The sequence below is a fragment of the Dipodomys spectabilis genome, unplaced genomic scaffold (genome assembly GCF_019054845.1).
Source record: "Dipodomys spectabilis isolate Male_0828 unplaced genomic scaffold, ASM1905484v1 ptg000018l, whole genome shotgun sequence".
In the NCBI taxonomy this organism is placed as follows: Eukaryota; Metazoa; Chordata; class Mammalia; order Rodentia; family Heteromyidae; genus Dipodomys; species Dipodomys spectabilis.
The window spans coordinates 23629032-23653229 of NW_024870695.1; the positions used below are offsets into that span (position 1 = coordinate 23629032).

At 45.3% G+C, this 24198-nt stretch overlaps 1 pseudogene; it reads left to right on the plus strand.

Moving 5' to 3' along the window:
* Nucleotides 1-10892, plus strand: part of LOC122100626 — a 119896-nt pseudogene extending 109004 nt beyond the window's left edge.
* The last annotated feature ends 13306 nt before the right edge of the window (nt 10893-24198 follow it).

Here is a 24198-nt window from a genome sequence, read left to right on the forward strand (position 1 = left end):
CTGATGGTTTATTGGAGATAAGAGTCTCACAGATTTTCCTGCCTGGGCTGGCTTTGAACTGTGATCCTCAGATCTCAGCCTCTTGAGTAGCTAGGATTACAGGCATGAGCCACCGGCACCTGGCGTCTAGGATAATCTTAGCAGATGAGCAGAATAGCTTAATAGCTATGTACATATGACCATATAAGATGATACTAAGCGAAATGAACTCCAACACATGAACACAAGAGGTTTTTCTTTGTTGTTGTTGTTTTTAATGTACTATGTGATGTTTTGTTTCTTTTGTATGTTCTTCCCCCTATGGTATATCTTCTGTTGTTACCGTATTTGATTTTGGTAGCCTAGTATTGTATATATGTTTATTTGAATTAGGGAAGGGAAGGGGAGCAACAGAATGATGAGACAAAAGACAAGGGGGAACCAAAGCGACAGCGATATGTACAAGACAAGATGTTGGAAATGATTTGTACAACTTGGGGGTGGGGTTGGAGGGAGGGAAAGTAGGAGAAAATTGAGAGAAGGGGTAACACGGTTGATAAGAAGAGTATTGATTACCTTACTTATGTAACTGAAACCCCTCTGTACATCACCTTGACAATCAAGAAGAAAGAAAGAAAAAGAAACACAATGCCCAGGTTGATTTGACATTTTGATAAACAACATATACATATATATGGATATATGTATATACATATGTATACAGATTTATATATGTATGTAGTATTTAGTGAAAGTATATCACAAATATGACATGGGATATACTTACACTATCCGTGGCCTTCTGGCTCTATCGTGAAGTCTCACTGGAAGAGCTATCTCATTAATTCTTTAGTCTTTAGTCTTCTAAGGGTGAGTTTGGAAGCACTTTAGGGAAATAAACCCCTGCAGGTCGAGAAGAAATGACCTTTCTCTCATTCCTTCTTCCCATGGATTTCTCTCACATCTCTTTATGGGACGCTCTTGACCAGGATGGTGTTGACTTGGGGTGGTGAAAGACAGACTAGCAGGGACATTTGGCAATTCTGCTTGTCGAGATGTGTGTGGAATGGTATTGGCATCCAAAGGTTAAAGGGTAGAGGTACTGCTAAACATCTCACCACATACAAATGCATCTGCAACATCTCTCTCTCTCTCTCTCTCTTTCTCTTTTCTCTCTTACACACTCATACACACACACACAGGTAATTACTCAGCCTCATTTATATGTAAAGATGCACTTAAGAATCTTTGGAATGACCTTTGAATAACGAACTTACAGGTTAACAAACTGAAAATCTGGAAGCTAGAACCTGTATTGTCAGTGAGGGCAAGGGAGAGAGCAGATGAATGAGAGGGGAAGGGAGGGAAACACAGTAATTATAATAATCAATGTCCATGTGTAAAGATGAAACCAGGGCAATGGAGGGGATGGGTGGGGTTGGGAGAGATGGGGGGGGGGAAGATGAAATGATGTCCTATACTCACAAGTGGACATGATGATTTCAAATCCCTCTGTACAACGTAAGGATAATAACAAGAAAAAGAATCTGCAGAGTGAGCGGGGTGCATACCTATGGTCTCAGCTGCTTGGGGGGTGGAGGTAGAAAGATGACAGAGTTCAAGGCCAACTAGGGCCATGTTAGTGTACAACTCTTATCTTTTTTCAGATAAGAAATGAAGCAGGGACGAAAACAGTCAGCAGAGACTGGATGGGTATCCTAGAGGCTGCAGTCCCACCGCCTCTCTCACTCAGAGTCCCAGAAAGATGGGACAGGAAGTCCTCTGGTTTCCCCTCCAAGGTGGCTCTAGTATAACATAGAGCAATGCTGGTCCTTTGTGGACCAGGCTCTGTTCTCTGGCTTCCTGACCTTCACTGCCATGCAAAGCAGTGCAGTGACCACGGACCAGACTTTTCCAAAGCTCCCGTGTGTGTTGTGTTTCTTCTGCAGAAACAGACGTGGCTTTGCTTGCTGCCTGGTGGGAAGTTGACAACACTGTAGAAGGGATTACACAGAACCTTCCTTATTATGTGCTCAGCCTATCCTCTGGATGTCCCTTTCCTCCCTGTCCCCTCCGGGAGCAGACAACCTCTAGGCAGAGGTCGCCCTGTTGGGATTCCCCCCCTCATTCTGATACCAGGAGAAATGGCCAAACTTCAGCTAAGTGTCCTAGATTTCAAGGTTTCGAGGCCAGTCTTCCCTTCCTTCCTTCCTTCCTTCCTTCCTTCCTTCCTTCCTTCCTTCCTTCCTTCCTTCCTTCCTTCCTTCCTTCCTCCCTCCCTTCCTTCTTTCCTCCTTCCTCCCTCCCTCCCTCCCTCCCTCCCTCCTTCCTTCCTTCCTTCCTTCCTCCCTCCCTTCCTTCTTTCCTCCTCCCTCCCTCCCTCCCTCCCTCCCTCCTTCTTTTCTTTCTTTCTTTCTTTCTTTCTTTCTTTCTTTCTTTCTTTCTTTCTTTCTTTCTTTCTTTCTTTCTTTCTTTCTTTCTTTCTTTCTTTCTTTCTTTCTTTCTTTCTTTCTCTTTCTGCATTTCTGGCAGCTCCTGGGCTTTTCTAACAACGCTCTTGTGCTAGGGATGGGCACTGACAAACCAGCTGTGGGTTCAGATTGCAAAGACAAACACACAACCACCCCCAAAGCCAATCAAGACAAAGGCAAAAATAAGCAGTAAACAAGTGTGTGAAGGGGAATGGGCGGGGGAGGGGGGTGGGAGAAGAGCAGGAGAACCTGGCTTCTTATGTAAGGAAACAGACAACTTTGAACTAGAAGGGTGAAAGGAAAGTGTTGGTCTTACCGATTAGATTTGTTTGTTTGTTTCCCACATCCTTCTGATGCTTCACCTGTCCTTGGAGAGGTAAAATGGCTAATTTGTGGTGACTTGGGACTTTTCCCTTCACCAAGTACCAGGAGCTTCATGAGAGAAATCTTAGCAGGCCTTATTCTCCCCCTCTCCTGACCCTGTTTCTGTCTGCCCCTTCTTTGCCCCCCTCCTTCCCCATCTCTCTCTTTCCAAAAGATTTATAGAGCAGAGAGGCTTGAGAACAAATGAGCAGACTTTAGGCTGATGTATTCTGCATACTAATGACAAGACACTGCTTCTGTACCTAGGGGCAGAGCCAGGTCAGGCCAGTGTAGCCGTGAACTTTATTTATGGGCTTATAACTCTGTAGCTGCAGTAGCTCTGTGTGAGCTTGGAACTCCGGACTGTCTCTCTTCATGGATTCATACATATGTCTTTAAGGAAATTTGGGGAGTGGAGGATGGGGAGGAGAGGGCTGGTAGCTCTTTGTTCAGGGTCTCACGGAGTTGCTTCAGTGCGAAGTTTAAGCCAAAGGGACAATCGAGACAGAAGGTAATAGAAAAGTATCAGTAATAATATTTCTTCCCTGAGAATAGTGAAGCAGTAGGTTTTAAAAAAAATAATTCCTCTTGGGCAGGAATTTATTCCATTTGGTACTTCTGAGTTTTCCACACATTGGTCGATTGTTTAAAATTGTCTTGAATCTTTCATCACAGAATGGACTTCCTACAGGGAAATTACTTAAAACCCTTATATATTGCTAGGGCTAACCCTCCTTAAAGCTAGTTCGGAGTGTTGGTTGAGAGAGATTAGGGTGAAGCACTGAACTCAATGCCTGCCAAGACACAACATCCTTTCTGCCTTCTGGTGATCGGTTATAACCAAGTAGACCCAAGTTAACACAATACAAGAAACCACCCAGGATTGTAGGTCTGAGGTCTATTGAAATGGTTGATTCTGCTTTGTCTGAATGTCCATAGACTTAGCACAAGGACAGAGAGGGTGTTGATGGTGTTAGTCCTTCAGTAAAGATGTGCTGGTCACCAGCTTTGCATGAGACACTGTGTTTGGGGCAGGGATAAGAACGAGATGGAGCATCATCTGTTTATGATGAGCTGAGTGGATGGAGGGGGAGAGAGCACATTTCAGAGCATATGTTGGGCCACTTAGGGTACCGAGCCTGTCATTGTAAGACATGTCAGTTCTAAGATAAATGTGAGAAGTGGAGCTGTGGCTTGAAGTGGTGGAGTGCTAGCCTTGAGCAAAATTTCTCAGGGACAGCGCCCAAGCCCTGAGTTCAAGTCCCATGAACAACAACAACAACAACAATAACAAAAGATAAATGTGTGGGATGTGTGCTTGGATATCAGCCTTGGTATCGTGGGGACTTGGGTCATAATCCTGACTGGTAGATGAAGACTCCGAGCACCTGTGGCCTTCAACAAAAGCTCAGAAATGCATGCTGACATCCCCGCCTCCAACCACAACTTCCCCGACTCCCCTGTAGAGCTCGGCTGGACTTCACCTACCACTTTTACCTTTCTAAGGTGAAAAATTGGATGAGAGTGTGTGTGCATGTGTGTGTCAGTCCTGGGTCCGAACTCAGGGCCTGGGCGCTGTCCCTGAGCTTTTTTGCTCAAGGCTAGCACTCTACCACTTGAGCCACAGCTCCACTTTTGTCTTTTTGGTGGTTAATTAGAAATAAGAGTCTCACAGGCTTTCCTGCCCAGGCTAGCACAGAGGTACACTCCTCAGATCCCCGCTTCCTGAGTGTCTAGGGTTACAGGTATGAACAACTGGTACCCTGCTGGATGAGGATATTAAAAAGAAATATTTGAGAACAAAATGTTGCTCATGGAGCAGCATTTACTTATAGGTGACTTCAATGCTCAGTGTCAGTTCATTAGTGAAAGAAAATTATGCAAGATTCTTCAGGTCCTCTTTTAGGGAGTCCACCTGCCTCCATTTCCATCTCTTGTTCTCAGTTTACCCCATGAGAGTCATAGGTCCCCTCTTAGTTAGAAGATGCTAGAAGGCCGCAGGGTGTGGACAGCGTCAGAGGACAACTGGGTGCTGGGGTGTATGTGTGTGTGTGTGTCTATGTGTGTGTGTGTGTGTGTGTGTGTGTGTGTGTGTGTGTTGGGAGAGAAGGTAGTCAATGGGGCTACAGGTTTTGCAGTCATCAGCCTTGTACATGGAGATCTATGGGGCAGGCACAAGCTGGCTACTGCCTGGGGAAGGCCAGCTTGGGGAGAACAGTTTGCAATCCCTCTTCTTAACACACAGTGGGATGTAGTGGAGTGTGCTAGTTATCCTAAGCTGCGCTGGAAACTGAGATTGGGAGAATCACAGTTCCAAGCTGGATGTGGTAGTGAGTGCCTCCTCTGGGAAGCCTACAATGGGTAGATTGCCATCTAGACCTCTACCCGAGCAGGATGCAAGATCCTGTCTCAAAAATAACCAGCAAAAACAGGGCTGGAGGCATGCTTCAGCAGCAGAGCACCTACCTTGCAAGTACAAGACTCTCAGTTCAAACCTCAGTATTGTCAAATATAACACATATATCTGACTCAAAAATGTTTTTCATCAAAAACTACACAAAGAGCTCTTAAAACATCATAAAGAACAAACAGTCCAATGAAAAATGGAGAAAGATGTGAAGAGAACCTTCACCAAAGAAGATAGAGGTAGCAAATTGAATATGAGAAGATGCTCAATCATTTTCCATTAGGCTGCAAATTACATTGATAAAACACTATACATCACTAAAATGACCACAATGTAAAAATTAACAATGCCCAGGATGTGATGATCCCTCCTCCACACTACTGTGGGTGGAAACTTTTAAAAAATATATGGAACAGCAACTTTGCAAGCCATTTTGACAGTGCCTTATAAAAGCTAAACGCAGTTTTACCCTACAATTTAACAACATGCCCTACTGGTGTGAAAGTCCATCCACAACAGAATCTGCATGTGAATGCTTTTATTCATAACTGCAAAAAGCTGACAGCAACCAAGAAATCCTTCAGTATATCAATGGATAAACTGCAGCATATTTATGTAGTAGAATATTACTCAACCATATAAAAAATGAGGCATCAAGCCACCAAATGATGGCTCTTCACTGCTTATTGTCAAGTAAAGGAAGTTAACCTGAAAAACTATCAGCTTTAAGATTTCAGCTACATGCATTCTGGAAAGAGGCAAAAACGTTACAGCTGGGAAACAGATCAGTAGCTATTAATTGAAGAAGAGGAAGAATTGGATAAGAAGAGCTCAAGTAATCCCTTAGTGAAACTATTTTTGGGGTATTGCTTGGATGAAGAGTATAAGACATCAGATATCAGAACGCATAGAACTTTACGACAAAGAGCAGGCTGCATGAATATAATTAGAAAATGTTTGAGAGTTTGAGGAATCCCAGGATGGAATGTTGGACATGACCAAGCAATCTAACTGTGCTATAAATGTATGTCAGAGAATATGGTACTGACCTCTGTCGCTTTGGAAGCCACATTGGGATGAGAGCTCTTTTCTTATGTGGGTGGATCTGGGATGGCAACTCTGAAACCATTATCCATTTATGCTGCTGTCACTGGATGATTAAACAAGTCAACGAAGGGCAGGGGGAGCCAGGGTTTTCAGTACTGGATCAGAAGATGATAGACCCAAAGGCTGATGGATAGAATGATCCATGAGGCAAGGCTCTAGAGTTGGAGAAAGAATATGAACTTACACTTAGCTTACTATGGGTAGACGTGATTATATACAGAAATACTCATATTGAATCAGAGGTTATTTTTCACACATCTGCATCTTTGCTTCTCCCACTGAACGATGCCCTAATACCCCAGTAACACTAGTGCCCAGATCTTGATTCTTAACACCATTTATCAATAGAAAGACCTGGAGAAATAGCATATTCTCTAGGAACAGGAAATATTCATAATGAACCTAGAACATCTTCTAGCATCAACATGTATGAGGTTTCTCAAAACAACAATGACCATAACAGAAAGAAATAAACAAAAGAAGACAGAAAACAAAGCCCCCTGATAGTGTATAAAGCCCCCTGATAGTGTATATACACAATTATGGAGATACATATTCAAGTGTAGCCAGCTGAGAGAGTTTCTGATGGCTAAACTGATCCAATAAGAAAATAAAGCAATATTTTGTATAATAAGTGAGTTCATATTGATTAAAAACCTGTTTTTTTTTTATTTGAAGAAGAAGAAGAATTCAAATAAACTTTGGTTAACCATCCACTCTCAGGAGAGTATATGGCTTGCGTGCAGATTGTACATGGTGACTTTTCTTCTGAAGAATGAAGGATGGAAAATGAGTGTCCACTGAACACTGGAGAAAATGATCTGACTGTTCCTCAGTCAGGTGATTCAGCAGACATCAACAAACAGTCATCTTATTGGAAGGAGACACTTTACAGCCTGTGCTCTTTCTCCCTGAAACACTTTGTCCCAATCAATCTAATCATTCAGGAAAAACAATCGCTCTAATCCCCAACTGAGGGACAACCAACAAAATAGCCTGAGCTATGACCCCCTGGAGCTGTGTTGATGACGGTCAACAAGGAATGGTGCCAAACCAAAGGGACCAGAGGAGACCCAATGGCTACATGTAGTGTGGGATCGATCCCACATGGGATCCTGGAATTGAAGGAGGATATTGGGGGCGGGGGGGAGTAGGGGAAGGCCTACAGAATTATGAATCAAGTTTGCAGCTGAGCTAATAATAATTTTATCCACTTAAAAAAATTAATTGTGATGAAAGGACCACCCAAATGCAAACTGGTAATTATAGGGGAAACTGGGTGTGGAGTATACAGGAAATATCTGCAGTATGTTCTCAATAACTTAGAGACTCCATAACTATTCTAAAAGTTCTTCAAGGAAATACTGGCAGCAGATTGGTTTTGGCTTCCAAGCTACTGTTTCCTTACTCTTCCCTTTAGACCATTAATTTCGAACCTGAGAATCACTGGAGGAGATTTCTTTAAGGCTCATTTTCAAAATAGGTCATTTATATGTTGAGTAATATTATCAAATGTCTTCATCCTACCCCGGGTCCCAACCGTTCTGTTGTCGTCTATTGCTCCAAATAAATTTTTTTCAATTAGCTTTCAAGGGTTTCTTTTTGTAAGTTCAGTCTGTAAGAAGTATCCACTAGATTTTATTCCTTTCTACACAAGCAATATTACCCTACGAACTTTCTTCTGCTTGCTGATTTTGTTTTCTTTGTATGTGTCCTAGAGATGCAGAGCTCTCTCTCTCTCTCTCTCTCTCTCTCTCTTTCTCTCTCTCTCTCTCTCGCTCGCTCACTCTGTGTCTCTCTCCTCTCTCAGTACCATGAACATGCTAGGCAAATACTCTACCACTGAGTCACACCTCCAGCCTTTGTAGTTTTTTTTTTAAAGCAAACATGCATAGCTATGAGGAGGTCACAGAATTAGTGGGAAATGGGAAAACATACAACAGAGGGGCTCATCAGCTGCACTGGACAATGGTGAAAACGAACTAAGCAACTCAAGGGCAGCGATGGGAGGGAGGGAATGAGAGGGAAAGAGGGAGCAGCTGACCTAAACAAAAGGAAAGAAATGTACATGTCACCCAATGTGGAAGAAATAGTTGTATTGTTAAAGCTCATAGAACTCACAAACTTTAAAGACCACTATAATGATAATTTGCCTCATGAAGGTTAAAATGTGTTTGTGACTTTAACTAAGTATCACCATCTCACGATTCTATGAAATTTGTGAAATGCATGTAATCACTTAATCCCAATAAAAATTATTTAAAAAGAAACAGATGCATAGTATTTTAAGGTAAGTATGGACCAGAGTTTATTTAATCAGTCTCCTATGACTCCACATTTGAGTTGTCCCAATCTTTGCAACTACAGTTCTGCAGCAGTGAGTCATCTTGGACCTATGCAATCAGGATCTGGAGTGGAGATCTGCGGTAGAGGGATGTCCACACCTGACTTGGAGTGAACCAGAAATTCTTACGAGTCTTGGGTGGCTTTAGGTTTTTTAAGTCCTCTAGGTAGTCCGGTATGTAGCCGAGAGTGAGCAGCGCTGTTATAAAACAGACATAGTCTGGAAAACAAGAGATGACCTGAACGAGGGTGACTGAATCTGGGGCCCACCAGAGTTCATCAGAGTATCCCTGTGCAAGACTCACCCCACAATCCACAGGGTAAAATGCTTTCTCTTTTTGTTTTCATCCTCTTATTTTGTTGCTTTTGATATCTTCTATTATGATTCTTTAAACACAATTTTGATTGCTGTTATAAAGGTGATGTACAGTGGGGTTACCGTTAGGTAAGTCAGGTCAAGAGTACAGTTCTTTTTGGACCATGTCACCCTTCCTTATGATTCTTAGTACCCTTAGGATGTGTGGATCTAGAGGGAATGGGCAAATTATTGTAGAAGAGGTCTATTTGCAAGTCTGGGGGTCTTTCTCACAGCCGCGATCACCTAATTTGTGTCTGTTCTCTTTGCTTTCCCTCCCCGGCCCAGCCACGGGGAGTCATTCGGAAGTCAAGCAGAGGATGAATGACAGGTCATGGTGAGTGCCCATAATGCCACAGGGCGGGGTGGTAGGCTTGTTGGAGCCCATGGGCAGTGCAGACATGAATGACAGGCCCGTCGTTGGAGGGTGCGCATCGCTGCCCATCTGTGAACCCCAGATTAATATTTTGCCAGCCTTGATGAACTTTTCTTTCCTTCCGGCAGCCTCCTTCCCATCTGTAGAGCTGAGGCAAGCCAGGAAGACATGGGTGTTCAAATACAAACTTAACGTTCCTGTCGTTCCTGGATTTCAGCAACTTGGCTCGGAATCTAACACAAGACAGGTTTGGGCCTTGTGGTATCATGGGGATAGGATGAAGGGAGTTTACTTAAAAAACAAACAAACCAGAAACAAGAAAAGAAATAATCTTTAGTGAATAATATGGGCCGAGTGTTTACTCGGGGCAATCCTTTTCTAGCTGAATAATAATTCAGCATAAGACACGGTCTCCAGTGGAGGTCTCTGGCAATCTGTGGCTGTTGTATGGACATTTGTTGTCCTGGGTGGCAGTCTCCACTGTCAGTGCCGTGGCTCCCTGTCTGAAGAACGCAGCCCTCCTAGGACCAGGGGTATTGCAGACAAAAAGAATCTTTCACAATACGCAGCCAAGTTTTGCCTCTCTACCACCTCTTCCTGAATATGGAGGAAAAGTACGTATGGGGCTGATTCCAGAGGAATTCTTCCAGTTTCTTTATCCTAAAACTGGTGGAACAGGACCCTATGTGCTTGGAACTGGACTTATCTTGTATTTTCTATCCAAAGAAATATATGTGATTGCTCCAGAGACCTTCTCTGGCATATCATTACTAGGATTAATGATCTATGCTATGAAAAGGTATGGAGCCTCTTTTGCAGAATTTATTGATAAAACCAATGAGCAAAAAATTGCCCAACTAGAAGAGGTGAAACAGGCTTCCATCAAACAAATCCAGGAAGCAATTGATACAGAGAAGTCACATCAGGCACTGGTTCAGAAACAAATACCACTCCCTTTTTGATGTCCAGAGGAATAATATTGCTATGGCCTTGGAGGTTACTTACCAGGACCGGCTGCATAGAGTATACAAGGAGGTAAAAAATCGCGTGGACTACCATATCTCTGTGCAGAATACGATGCATCAAAAGGAGCAAGAGCACATGATAAACTGGGTGGAGGACCATGTGATACAGAGCATCTCTGCACAGCAGGAAAAGGAGACAATTGCCAAGTGTATCACAGATCTAAGATGCTTGCAATGAAGGCTCAAGCACAGCCAGTTATGTAAATGAATCTCCCAACAGAGATATCTAAAAACAGTTAACGGAATGGAAATTAGTCTGTGTGCAATATCTCTAAGTATTGCTATCTGTGGAAATCAATTTACCTTTCTTAAAAAGGAAAAGTTCAAGTTTTATTTCGTGAACTAACTATTAGCCAGTCAAGTTTCTCATTTTTAATTCTGCCTTTTGAGTTATTTGATTGATCACTTTTGAATAAGCAGTTTGCTTTAATTAAAATTTGTTGTAATTTAAGATTATTACCAAGTTATAGTTTAATTTGGTAACTAATTTTATCTTCCAATAAAGTGACAATTGAAACAAAAAAAATAATTCAGCATACTCCTTTTATATGACAGACAGAGACACAGAACAGTTTAGAAGTTGGTCCAAAAGAACACAGCCAAGTAGCATCAAAAGAAGCAGATCTCAAAACCAGTGTTATCTAACTCCCAGATCCCAAGCTTTCTTCTCTACTGCCTTCTTCTGATAGATGTGAGAATGTTCTGATTTCTGTGGACTGGCTCAAAGATTCTTAAGGACTGCCATTTTGGATAGGATCCACAACCTCGAGGACCTCTACCTTGGGAAGACATAGACATAGCTTGCAAGAGATTATCTGCCCTTATTCCAAAGTTAACTCTCTGAGGGAGGTGAGAAGAATTACTTTCTATCTCCAACGAAGCCTTTGTAATTTTTTTCCAAGGTTCTTTCCCATAGCAGTAGATTCTAGGGTTCTTCCAATCATTCCACCTAGAACCGTGTGTGAACCTCGCCTGCTCTAGAACATTGCAGCACCTAGCATGTAGGAATGTTACCTGCATGGTCTCTTGTAGCTTCCTCTACTTTGTGAGATAAACACACAGTGACTCCAAGTACTTCCATAAATCATTCAGTGGCATCACACTCGTGAGTAGAAGAACCAGATTCGAAATTCAAGTCTCCTTGAATGTGCCCAGTTCCAGCCCCCTCCCCTAGTCCCCCTTCCAGTGTGTTTTCTAGCAAAACTTTTCTTTCACCCAATGGTGGGTCTCTCTGCTCTCTACAACCATTTCCTAAATACATTCAAAACTTTTAAGTCCCTTCCCCCCCCCACCACCAAAGCCAGGGAGAAACAGACCATAGTGGGTGGATGGATGGATGGATGGATGGATGGATGGATAGATGGATGGATAGATATGTGGAGAATTAACCCCAGTTTTCCCCAACCTTAACCGGACAATTTCCAGGCATTAGAATCAGGAGCAAGGAGAGCAAATCAGGAGCAAGAAGCAGAATTGAGAACCCAAGGGTTAATATTGCTAGAGTGGGAAAGTTATCTGCATTGTTGTAAAACAGCTTCCCAGCACTGCACAAGGGGCTATTAGCATGCAAATGTACTTTGCCTCATGCTTTTTAATGTTTTACTTCTCTTAATTACTGAAACCGGTTGTAATTTCTGAGCACTGTTTGGCTTCAGGGAAGCAGTTTCCTCTAAAGGACCTGTCATGGCACCTGGGACAATTTCAGCTCTAATTTTATTAACCAGTTGGATGGATGAGGCATTTTCTCTTGTACTCTTCAGATGGGGAAAAAGAAAGAAAGAGAGAGAGAGAGAAAGAGAAAGAGGGAGAAAGAAAGAGAAAAAGAGTGAAAGGAAGAAAGAAGGAGAAAGGAAAGGAAGGAAAGGGAAGGGAAGGGAAGAAGAGAAGGAAAAGGAAAGAAAGAAGGAAAGGAAGAAGAAAGGAAAGGGGAGGGGAGGAAGGAATGGGGAGGGGAGGGGAGGGAGGGAAGGGGAGGAGAGGGAAAGGAAGGGGTCCAGGTTAAAGTTAGAAAACTTATCATTTGTCCTTTTTTAACCTACTGTCTTCTAAATCCTTGTGTTTGAGATTTGACATTAGATCAAAATGATCTAAGAGAGTGGATAGAGATGAGGGAGCTTATGGAAGATTTCAGATACCAGACCCTGGTTATGAGTTTGCAGTGAAAAACGACTTCAGCATGCCCCTTGGATGGGAACATCATGTTCTCTCTCATTCCAGAGCCTTCTAGATGAGTGCAGACTGTTTCTAGGGGACTTCTGATCCCAAAAGTCTACTTCCTGAGAAGCATAGATGACTGGGGAGAAAGGAGCATGCCAGACAGACAATCATTGCTGCTGCCTCTGGGCCAGGCCAGAGCTAATTTCCCCTTCCTCTTCCCTCTACATGTCTTCCATGAGTCAGTAATTCATACAGAGACTCATTTTCCTAAACCTCCTCTAAGTGCCATTGTTCAGCCACCTGGTATTCTGGGTGTCTTATTTGGTGGTTGTTGAGTCGACGCATCTGGCAGTTTTGCTGTTGGTTATCTAGCTCTTGGTTGAATTCGGGAGCCTTCAGGACACGGAGGAATAACGGATGCACATCTCTTGATGAAGGGAAATGCAAGACCTCTGCCATAGCAAAGGCTGGGACAGGCGTGTTTCACCTCAGGTACATCCTCGCTGGCCTGCACCCGCCTTCTGTGGACATCCGCCCATGATCATCCCCCAACAGGGTCCTGTGACATCCCATGCTGCAGCTTGCCCGTATAAACCTTCTCCCAACAAGAAGTTCATCAAAGCGTGGATGCAAAACAGAAGACAGACTGAGAGGCCAGGACCGGAATGGGATGATTTCTGCGGGAGCACTGCAGACGGAGTCAGCACAGGAAGAGCTTCCTGCAATGCAGAGTTCTGCAAGTGAACGTGGAAGGGAAGAGAACCGAGACCAAGAGTGATACCACATAGGGATCCTGGGGCTTTTTCTCTACCAAATAGAGGCAGGGAAAGTGGGAGAAGAGGCAAAGTTTATTTGAAAATAAAAGAGTCAGATGCCAGGGGGAAACTGAGGAAAAAGCCTCTTACAGCTATTGGCGGGTTGGTATAAATCTCCAATCCAGAGTCTCAACCAGGGGTGAGGTCTTTACCCACCTGCTCCCCAAGCCAGGATGCGGGGGAGAGGAAGGTGGGGGAGGGGGAGAGGGAGAAGGGGGAAGAGGAGAGAGAAAAATGAGGAGGAAGAAGAGGAGGGGAAGGGGGAGGAAGAAGGGATGAGGAAGAAGGGGAAGGAGGAAGGGGGGAGGAGGAAGAAGAAGAGGAGGAGGAGGAAAGGGTGGAGGAGAAAGGAGGGGAGGAGGAGGGAGAGGGGAAGAATGGGGAGGAGGAGGAGGAGGGCACAGATTTCTGAGTGTAAGAGAACAAGGAGGCTTGGAAATTGGTAGCCTGATGTGGGTTTGTGGGGGACTCCCTTTGCTAGCCTCTTCGGGTGAGTCTCAGCTGCTCCCTCAAGAGGAATTAGCTACCCAGGATGAGGAAGCTGAGGGGCTGAGATCCAAGCGATGGGCCTCAAAGACTGATGGTGCGGTTGGCTCCTTGAGTCCTGCATTTGTGTCTTATCTGTTGGTGGGAGTTTGGGGTGGGGGACAGTGGAGGATGGCTTTTCCTTTCCCTAAGCAGACCTCTGTGTGGGTCTCTGTCCACTCAGTGACACCTGGCTGGAAGGCAGCAAGAAGGTGTCGGCCGCCATGTTGCATTCCAAAGACACTGCGGCTCAGAGTGTCCTGGAGATGCCCCAGGCCACCCCACCAGTGACTCAGTGGGACCAATCCTGTCAGTAATTCCTCTCTGATTCCAGACCATTCCTTGTTCCTCCACACTGCCTCTGGGGACCCCAGAGAGAATCCACCATTTACCTCAGCAAAACCAGAGAGAGAAGTGGTAGACGTGGTGGTGAGGAAGGAGGGTCCCCCTGAAGATTGACTCCGTCCCAAGCGGCCAAGCTCTGCCCACCACCCCCCACCCCCAGCCACCCATGGACCCTTCCCCTCCCCAGCCATTTCAACTTGTTCCCTTCAAAGAAAACATGACTTTTTCCATTGATGGAACTCACAGGCCAACAATAAGACCCATGGCATTACCCACCCACCTCCTCCCCTCTTCCCTGGACCAGGCTTTAGGGCAGGCTTGCCCCCCCCTCCCAGCCCCCACCCCACCTGCCCTGACCTTCCTTTTTTTTGGGGGGGTGAGGTAAACTTTCTGCATAACAATGCCTGGCCCATGGTGGTCAAAGCTACCCTTTTGCTATTAGGACCTAATGAAAATGTAACCGCATTTAACCCCCCACCGCCCTAGATTGGCCAGAGAGCCCCGAGTGGGTTTAATTCCTTTGTATGATAAGCATCCATTTGGCTGGTCCATCCCTTTTCTCTCTGGAGAGGACGCAGGGCTGTGTGTATGGTAACTGGGACCTCTCAGCTGTCCAGGGTACAATGGGGGAACGTATCTTTTGTGGCATTAACGGCTTTAGGGAGGGGGGAGGGGAGGGGAAGGTGGGGGGGTAGAGGGGGTGCCGTTGGAGAGGAGGAGAACAATGTGTGAGAAGCTGAGGTTGTGGGTTTCCCACACGGACCAAAATGTGCCCCCACCCCCCCTCTGGGAGAGACAGATCTGCAGAGACCAGCCCACAGCTGATCCTGCCTTGATTGGCTTTTTTTTTTTTTTCATTGTGCTCTCAAGGTTCGAAAATCCTTTTGTGGCGTGAAAGAAGAGGCGTTCCTGCCGTCCTCCCGCTGGAACTGATTGGCTATTTCCACAAGATGGTCAAATCCACCCGGATTAATGTAAGGCCCGGGCCTGGCTGCGGTGTGTAGGGCAGAGCGGGTCTGGGAGCAGGGGAGGGGGCCAGGGAGGCAGGCCGGGGCAGGCCACTACTTTCTTCATATTCATTATTCTCCCACCCTCCACCCACCCCCTAGCCCCGCAGGGATGTTTATTCATGGACCACATCTGCTGGCTGGCAGGCTACACGTCTCTTGTTAGAAAGAATGCCTGCGAGTCCCCCAGGAGCCAGGAAAATGGGGGCACATTCCTCAGGACCCGCCTTTTTGCTTGGCTTCAAGAGTTACTCCCTTTCTGAACCCACCTGTAATCTCAACCCTCTCTCCAGGGCCCAGCCTCCAGTCTCTTAGGGAGGCACACCTGGGCTTCTCCCACCCATCTCCTCTTACTACACCCTCTGTCTGTCCCAGGCCTGCTTTCTCCCTTCTACCTGAACTACCCTCCTCCTCCCACCACCCCCTCCCCGCATCCTGTGGAGCTTTTTGCACGAGGAAAGTGCCTGGCCTTTACAAACCCACTGTAGTTCATCCCTGTAATCCTGGTTGCTCTGAGAATGGTGGTCCCAAGCCAGCATGAGCAGAACAGTCTGTTGAACCCTTATCTCCAGTTTGCCAGTAAGAAAGCCAGAAGTGCGGGTGTGGCTCAAGTGGTAGAGCACCAGCCTTGAGTGAAAAAAAGCTAAGGGACAGTGTGCAAGGCCTGAGTTCAAGCCCCAGTCTTGGCACAAAACAAACAAAAAAATTAACTGGGGCTTTGTGGTTGACTCTCAGATGGAAAGATGTTTCCCCTGCCCTCTGTCATATCGTATTTTTCACCTTTCATGACACTCACCAGTTTCTACCTGAAGGAATCATGATCAGAGGGGATACTACATCTTCCTTCTCGACCTGTCCATAGGACTGGGCTTTGTCCTTCACCTCTGTCTCCACATCTGTCCCTCTCCAATTCCAGCCATATTCAGAACACCTCACTCAGTAGCTGTTGAGTGAATGGATTTGTAGCTAGACTTACCTGTCCAGGCACTCTCTTCTCTCTCTCTCTTTCTCTCTCTTCCCCCGCTCTCCTTCTCCCTCCACCTACTCATGCTGGAATCAGTCTGGAAAGGTGACCTGTCTCTTTCCCATTTGTACCATGGCATTTGGTTTGAATGCAACTTTCCACCATCCCGTGTGAGCAGCACCATGTATTCAAAGGTTAGCAACAGAGGACAAAGGAAGGCCCTAACAGAGAGGGTTCTATTGAATACCTCCCTCCTCCCCGGTCAGCCAGCTCCTTGGGGGCCAGGTGCATGGTTACTTGGCAGTTGGGAACGCCTTTGCTTTTTTCTAACGTAACCAGTGCAGATTCACTGTGGAACTAGTCTGACTGACCATGGAGAAACATGGAACACAAACAGAAGGAAATGGAGTCTTCTTAATGATGGGGTTTTGCAGATTCCAAATGAAGAAGGGACAGTGGGCAGAGCTGTATGAGTCATGTGATGTTGGTATCAGCGAGAGTGCACGCTGGACTGTGGCAGAATGAGGCGTATGTCAGTAAGATCGTGGCAAGCGGTGGGGCTCAGTGGGTCAGTGAGATGTCTAACGTTAAGGTAAGTTCACAAGTAGGATGTCTTTTAGGGACACGGTTGAGGATCTGGAAGGTTTCTTCTCAAGGGAGGACCTGCAAGAGACACTACCCCCTGTAAATGCTACTTAAATACTATTCAACCATGTCAGTTGTTCACACTTTAGTATAAGCTGATTCAAATAGCCTCTTTTTTGGTTTTAGCTGGTATTAGGTGCCCTGAACAATAGGAACTTGGTTGCTAAGAGTAGCTCAGGGAGGGGGCCAAATGAAGGCTAAGAAAGCCCTAACACCTCAAAGGAAGAATCCCAGGAGGGAGGAAAGATGCAGAAAGAGAAGAGTACGGCTGTCAATGGAATGTCTTTCTCTCTATTTGTTTTTCTGGCATTTTACCTGAGGTGGTTCCCGTTCAGAGAAGGGGCAGTGACTGTCTTCTTCCTGTCTCCCTCTTCCAGAGTCCTGCATACACTAGTCAAGGCTGAAAATTTGCCCATTTCCCAAGTCAGATAAGGAGACCCCCTAACCCAAAACCTACACAGTCCTTAGGTCTAAATAAGTTTTATAAAATGCAATCCTACAAAATTAACAAGAGTGAGGGAAGGGGCGGGTGGGGGAGAGATGGATGAGAATGTTGAAAGAGCTGACATTGATCAAGACATGTTATATTCATAAGACTGCTTTGACAAATGGCAACTCCTTCATACAACTACTTAAAGATAATCATAGAAAACAAAATCCAGTCCCCCTTGGTGCTGGTGGCTATAATCCTAGTTATTCAGGAGGCTGAGATCTGAGGATTGCAATTTAAAGCCAGCTGGGGCAGGGAAGTCCGTGAGATTACCTCCAATTAACCACCAGAAAACCGGAAGTGAAGCTGTGGCTCGAAGTGGTAGGGCACTAGCATTGAGCAAAAGAGCTTGGGGACAGCACCCAGGCTCTGAGTTCAAGTTCCCCGACCACCAACGCCTACAACAAAAATCTAGTCCTAACCTAGTATCAGTGCTTGTGATGAAGTAAATGGAGCAGGGAGCGGGGGCCGCAGAGGGCTCTGAGGATTTCTAAACCTTCTTGTTCAATTATATGCAGAGTCTAAAGGGCTACACATGGCACATAGCCCAAGTTCAGCCAGATGTGTCTTGGCCAGATGTGTGTCTCTGTCACTTGGGTGAAAGTACATGGGACCTGCCTGCCTCTCCATCATCTCTCGGGGAATGCCTGTGACTGCGTCTGGAAAAGGACTCTAGTTCTGACTCCTCCACACTGGAGCTCTAGAGCAAGTGTGATTCAGTCAGACCCCTGATCCCCGAGTGAAAGAACGGAGGCTAGCCAGTCCACAGTTCCCACTTCCACACAGAACGAGTCTCCCAAAAAAGTCTTGCAACCTGCAAATAGGAAGCAGAGAGCGAGTTAAACAACCTGGTGAGCAACTTAAATACTTAAAACTGAAAATAAATAAATAAATCTGACTTATTAGTTCCAAAGCCAACTTATTCTCTGTCTGAGAGAGACAGAGAGACAGAGACAGAGACAGAGAGTTGCTTATATTCACATAAGAGAACCCACTTTAAATAGGAATACAGATGAACCCATTGCAACAATGAGATGTACAAGACTTTATGTTGAAAAATGAACTTTACAACTTTGGAGGGGTAGGGGGAAGGGGGGAGGGGGGGGCGGAGAGGGGGATGGGAGGGCAGGGATGGTAAGGGGAAACAAAGGAGGAGGCAACAATGCTTTATAAGAAATGTACTCATGGGCTGGGAAGGTGGCTCAGTGGTAGAGCGCTTGCCTTGCATGCCTGAGGCCCTGGGTTCAATTCCTCAACACCACATAAGCAAAAAGAAAAAAGCCGGAGGTAGGCGCTGTGGCTCAAGTGGTAGAGCACTAGCCTTGAGCTGAAGAGCTGAGGGACAGCGCCCAGGCCCAGAGTTCAGACCCCACAACCGGACACCCCCCCCAAAAAAAAAGAAAAAAAAGAAATGTACTCATTATCTTGCACATGTAATTGGGACCCCTCTGTACGTTATTTTCACAATACAAAAAACTTTATTAATTAAAAAAACCCCAATGTGATCAGACAGTGTAATTCTGCAAAAGTGTTCCTGAGGATAAAGCATGTTGTCTATGTGACACAGGCTCCTCTGTTGTCATCAAAGTGTAGAAATTCGTTATCTTCATACATGCAGACATACTACCCTATTCCTTCCCTGGCATCTGACAGCTCAGGTTGTAATATTTTGGGAGGAGAAGGTGAGCGCCTGAGAGGTGGGAGGGGAGGGCGGTAGTTCAAGGTTTATTAAGAAAAAGAAAAAGAAAAAAACTGCTGGTTGCTGTTTGTTCAATGCCTGCAATATTAGCTACTGTGATCTGATGATGACAGCTCAAAGCCAGCTTGAGAACGAAGGTCCGTGAGACTCTTTGTTCATTGCCAAAAAAAAAAAAAGCAGAAGTGGAGGTATAGCTCAGGTGTTGAGTGTCAGCTTTGGGTGAAAAAGCTAAGGAGCAGTGTCCAAGCCCTGAGTTCAAGCCCCAGTGCCAGCACTAAAAAGGGGTGAGGTAATTTTATTGAAAGAAAAAGAAAGAAAGAAAAACAACAAGAAAACCCTTTTTAGTGCCAGTGCTGGGACTTGAACTCAGGGTCTGGGTGCTAAGCCACATCTCTACTTCTGTATTCTGGGTGTTTTCCCTGTGGTTAATTTCCTTGAACCTTTATCCTTAAGCCTCAGCCTCCTGAGTAGATAGGATTTAGGAGTGAGCCCTAGCACACAGCTTCAAGGTGGTTTCTTGTATGTCATTCGGGTTTTTAGCTTTCTGTAGTTATGTCTCGTTTGTTTTTTTTCCCTCTTGTGGTGGAAATATACAGAACATAGGTGAGCAATACAACGAATCTCCAGTTTAGCCAGCATCTAGCGGAGGAACCCCATGATTGTGAAAAATCCTTCATGTTCCCACCCAGAACCCTCCACTCCACCCCACCAAGCCCTTCTCCCAGCCTCATGGAGACATCAGCCATTCGCCTTACTTGCTTTTTGAACTTCATATAAATGAAATCACACAGGGTAGATGGCTTTAGGTCAGGATCTTTCCCCCCAGCATTGGTTCTGATTATTGTATCACATCTCAGATGGTTTATTCTCATTGATGACAAAAAAATCCATCGTGTGCACATACTGCAGATTATGTTTCCATTTTCCCAGGTGGATGAAACCATGGATTCCAGCTTGAGGCAGGATGCTTAAAGGGGACACAGACTTCCAAGTCCTTTTTATTTTCTTAAATTTTTTTCCCAACACGTTGGCCCAAGCTTGCGAGGTAGGTGCATGCTCTACTTGGTAAAAATCCTATTGAAATTTTGAAATACGATGCTAAAGAACTTGACAGACTCTCAAATTGTAAACATGTCATTGTGCTAAGTATTGTACAGACAGGAAAAAAAATTAGACTCTTACCCTCCCGCGATTATAATCTAAACTCAGCCGGATCACCAGCCCGAGAGAGAGTTATATTAAGGACATTTCGGTACTGAGTGAATTTGAAATCATAACATAACATACTGGGATATTAACAATGGCCACGTCTAAGTTTTCATTGAGAACTGTTCATGTTACTTGTGTTACCAATGCGTCAAGAGTGTTTTATGTGCCCTTGGACTTTGTTTATATAGGGAAACCCTAGAAAGTCTGATGGGCTTGGCTCTCCCCACCTTCTTCTCTTATTTCTGCTTTTTCAAAATTGCTTTTCTGTGTTTACTCATAGTTTCTGCTTCTCCATTCCATTGTGCCTCATGCACAGTGTTGGCTCTATGCTGGCTCAGCCCAGATCTTTTTTTCTTCTTCTTTCACCACGCGGATGGGCAGCAAGTCTTTCTGTCCATTTTCTGCCCATTTCCCTTCATGCTCAGGGCAGAAGCTGCTTGATCCTGTTCATCTTTGGTTCATCTGCTAAATCGGATTGCTTGCGTGTGGGTCAGGGCTCCAGTCTGCTCTCCATTTGAGGTCAGTTTAAAAGCCCTGCCCATAGAGAGTTTTCCAGAAGGTAGAATCACGTTGTACCTTGGATGTGTCATGAGACCTACATGTTCCCAACTGTGCTTGAATTTCTCAGAAATACTTGGGAAAGAAGCTTTATCCCGCTCCAAAGTATTTCTGTTGGATTTTGCTCAGATTTCTTTCTTGGATAAGGTGCTAAGAAATGCCAAGCACGTGTGTGTGTGTGCGTGTGTGTGTGTGTGTGCATGTGTGTGTGCATGTGTGCCAATACTGGGGTTTAAACTTAAGGTCTGGGTGCTGTCCCTTAATTTTTTTACTCAAGGATGGAGCTTCCAACTTTTTGATGGTTAACTGAGGTAAGAGTCAAATGGAGGTTTCTGCCTGGGGTGGCTTTGAACTGTGATCATCAGCTCTCACTCTCCTGAGTATCTAGGATTACAGGAACGAACCACTGGTGCCTGGCTAAAGTGTCTCAATTATAAGCCCTGGTTTTCCTCGATCTTTGTTCTTTTCTATTCCCAAAGGCTTTTTTTTTTTTCTTTCTCAAAAGTGATACGTACTCGGGGATATGTACATATGTATATATTGGCACACACACATATATGTATAATCAAATGGGATGACGAATACACCCATATATTTAAATACATGCATATATATACATATGTATGTGTGTATGATTTTGCAAAAACATAAAGCTGTGACCAGAGCCAATCTGACTTCAATCGCATTGGATTCCCAGAATATTGGAGCAAAGAGAGAGAGAGAGAGAGAGAGGGAGGGAGGGGGAGGCAGGGAGAGAGCAAGAGAGAGAGCGAGAGAGAGAGCGAGAGAGAAAGACTCCTAAAGCGCAGTGATGGAGTGTCCAAAGCTGCAGAGCAAGAAGCAAGAGAAGCAAGAGCTGGCACTCAGGTCTCCCCTTCCTCTGGTAAGGATATACACAGGAGGGGCCCACTGAGGGGTTGTATCTGTGTGTGTGTGTGTGTGTGTGTGTGTGTGTGTGTGTGTGTGTGTGTGTATGTGCACACGCACATGCGCCTGTCCTCCAGTTTGAACACAGGTCCTGGGTGCCATCCCTGAATTTTGTTTTATGCTCAAAGCTAGTGCTTTACTACTTGAACCACAGCTCCACATCCAGCTTTTTGGTGACTTAATTAGACATAAAGGTCTCACAGACTTTCCTACTGGGCTGACTTTGAACTACAATCCTCAGATCTTAGCCTCCTGAGGAGCTGGGATTATAGGTATGAGCCACCAGTACCCAGCTCCTCCAGGTTCTTTCTTACCCTCGGAAGGAACAGGTGACTCTGTGATGGTCCAGCATCAGGACCGTTGGAAGGTGAACAGCTCACATACTCCAGTGCCCAGGATCCAGATGCTGGATCCTTTGGGTGGGTCTGGGGTGTTTCTAGTTCCTACACTCTTGGTGGTAAAACAGAGCTCCAAGACCATCTGCCGAGCCAACTTTCTGGTTTAATTGACTCTCATGTAGGATAGATCTACATTTCACTTAAATTTATTTGTAACTACCTTTTTTGTAACAATGCCGAGGATGGAACCCAGGGCCTCATGAAGGCTCTGACAGCGCTCTAACACTGTGCTAACTCTACAGTCCCAATGGGCTTATGTTTTAAATTGCCACCGGTCTCCTATTCCATGACAGAGACAAGTAAATGAACATTTGGAGAGTGGGATTTATGGCAAGGCTAAGAAGATGATGGACCATCACTGGGTGCTGGGAATCGGGCTGAGATAGGGAGTTTGAGCAAGTTGGGACCAGGAAGACTGATGTCAAAGATGGCCCCGTCTAAGGCCCCAGTGGTTATCTGAGGGCACTTTCTCTACAGCTGAGCTTGAACCCTGGAGTGGGTGCAGACCTACTCTTTCCTCTCCGGCCATTGGCCAAGTTTCGGTGTCTCCTCAGTTCACCGATGCTGTCCTTCAATGGCTGTAGTGTCACCGTCAGACACTTGAGACCGAGGTTTTGGCCTGTGGTCTCCCTGTCACCTGCAGTCCCTTCCTTGTCCTGACCTCTGTCTAACCCCAGGTATTTCCAGCTATCAAGTGTGCACCATGTATTTCATTCACACAACAGCCCCGTGAAAAAAGCAGAGGTGGAAAGGAAGGGTCCTGTCAAGTGATAGAGAGGGAATCCCAACTCGCAGGAATTTGAATTTAAGTTCCCTGTTCTTTCACCTACTGCCCACCTTGTCCTGCCTGTGAAATCTGAAACCCCATGTTCTCCACGGGAGTTCCACAACTCAGCCTCTTTGGGTTCCGAGATTCCTCCTTCCTTCCCGGACACATTCTTCCTGCCCTGGTGCCCATCACATCCACAGCATCTGACCATTGGTGCCAAGGCTTTTTTGCCTTGTCTTGAAGATGGCTTTCTACTTTGTGGTGTGTGTTGGGGGGGCATCTGGGAATGTCAGCTTGAAAGACTCATGTGTTGTAAATGTGAGCTGGAATTTAAAATGAAATGTAGGACAAGGGGGTTGACAATGCCTGAACATCTTTCAGCAAGAGATGATTTAGGGTAGAAAGTCTTGGTTTGACTTGTGATTCATCAGTCCATCCATCCATCTACCCATTCATTTCATTTCATTCATTCAGGCAGTCCATTTTCCAACCCACCAGTGATTTTAAGCAGCCTCTGAACTCAGATATTGAAATAGAAGTTTATAGCCAGAGAACTGTAACTTCCTTGGAGCTGGGCAGACCTCCTGCCATAGGCACCAGGATGGCTACAAGAAATTATTTAGGCTCAGCTACCTTACTTCAGGCTGAGATCTCCAGAACACAGATTTGGCTAAGGGACCTTACTCAGAACAATTCCGAGGGACTCTGGAGAAGACGTGAATGGCTCTCACCCATTGTTAGACTCATTTGCTGGCACAGAGCAGGTAGGGACCCTGGACCCTCCAGTACCAGTACCCTCCAGTACCCCTGGACCTCCCTTGGATTCATACAGAGCTTGGAAGTATTTCTGGAAAATAAAATTAATGGGCAGGTTCTATATGCTCTAGCCACTCAGCAGTTGGACACTAACACCTAGGTTAGGCATCTTGAGTTGTTGCTCCATCTTCTGAGTGGCAAAAATGCTGAGGAGGACTCAAAGATGGTTTCATAAAGATCAGGAAACATTGCTGGGCACTGGTGGCTCATGCTTGTAGTCCTAGCTACACAAGAGGCTGAGATGTAAGGATTATCATTTAAAGCCAGCCCAGACAGACAAGACCATGAGACTCTTTATCTCCAGTGAACCAGAAAAGGGCCAAAGTGGAGGTGTGGTTCACGTGGTTGAGCACCATCCTTGAGTAAAAAAGCCAAAGGGCAGCTCCTAAGCCTTGAGTTCAAGCCTGGTATTGCCCCCATTGCCTTGTGGCAGGGGGTAAATCCAAGC